The 1315-nt window shown below is 40.8% G+C and overlaps 1 non-coding gene across 1 annotated transcript; it reads left to right on the top strand.

The window, feature by feature from the left end:
• Positions 1 to 496: 496 nt before the first annotated feature.
• On the top strand, positions 497 to 684 carry LOC150105155 (U2 spliceosomal RNA). Its single transcript, XR_016548609.1, has one exon. It is a non-coding gene; the product is annotated as a U2 spliceosomal RNA (small nuclear RNA).
• The last annotated feature ends 631 nt before the right edge of the window (positions 685 to 1315 follow it).

Here is a 1315-nt window from a genome sequence, read left to right as displayed (position 1 = left end):
GGTTTCTGTGGTGGTGGCTTGATCCTTGGCTGTTCCTTCTTCCTCTGTTTTTTCTTTGCTTTCTTTAGTATAACAGTGATAGATTAATACACCTATCACTAAAATTCACAAATTTAACTATTGCGTTTTTTAACTGAAGTGTAAACTTAAAAGTGTACCTTTAAATAGTCCTCAAAATATCATATATAAAACTTAAGTAAATATTTATAAGGTGTTTTAATTATTTCAGATACTTTTAAAGAATTTTAAATTTTAATAAATATAAATTGTAATTTGAGTACTATTTTAGAGTTACAATTTAATTTCATAAAGACCATTAATAGTTTTTAAAAAAATAGCACTAATTATGCAATCATTGATGTTTTTCCTGAACACAGCAAAATAACCGTGAAAAGCAGACAGCACACACGCTTCCAATTAGTAAAACTAAACTACAGAAGCTTCCCCCCACCCTGATTCTCGGGAGATACGATAGAATATTCCACGGATAACACCAATCGCTTCTCGGCCGTTTGGCTTAGATAAAGTGTACAGTTTCTGTTCTTAACCGTTAATATCGGTACGAGTCCCATCGGGTTTCACGATATTTAAGGAAATTTGCAGAACTTCGTAAACCCCGGACTGGGGAAATATCACACACTTGGTGGTGGGAATACTTAGGCACCCCCCATCTGATCATGCCCTTCATTCTGCCGCGTGTGCGTACCCTCGGCATTGAGGTTGACGCCACAATACCGGCAAGGGCGATGGCGAAAGCTATCATACACTGCGTCGGCGCAGAGAACATTTTTGGATTTACCCCTTATGGGGGGGGAGGAAAATATTTGGATTTACCCTTATGGGGGGAGGAAGATACCAGGTAGTGACCAAAATATGGAGACCAGAGAAAAGCTTCTCCAAGGAGCATCCTGAGAACCCTTAAGATATCACGATTTCCCCTAGAATATGCAGAGAACAACGATATAATTCATAGCGTATTCTCTACGTGGGGGAGTTGTACGGGAAATCCAGGTTCACAATAACGCCGACAATCCTGAGTGGAAATCAGTGGAGGTGACCATCTCTCTTGAAATGAGGACCGAAGTTCCTAACTTTGTCCTCATAGGATCTGCCCGGGTAATGGAACCAGGCGTCAAAAAGCAGTGCTTTAAATGTGGTGCCTTCAATCATCTTGGGGCAGACTGCCCTCGCATAAAATGCAAGAACTGTCTAAAAATTGGCCACAACCAAGAAAAAGGTGAAGCAGCTTCTTTGAAATGTGGGGTCACTGACCACAGAGTCGACACCTGCCCATTCAGAACCCTCGCAGAGAGGA

Source organism: Typopeltis vanoorti, chromosome 7 (assembly GCF_054136105.1).
Source record: "Typopeltis vanoorti isolate ZY-2024b chromosome 7, IOZ_Tvanoo_1.0, whole genome shotgun sequence".
NCBI classification, from domain to species: domain Eukaryota; kingdom Metazoa; phylum Arthropoda; class Arachnida; order Uropygi; family Thelyphonidae; genus Typopeltis; species Typopeltis vanoorti.
Note: the sequence above shows the minus strand (reverse complement) of the source record. Positions and strands in the feature narration are given on the sequence as shown.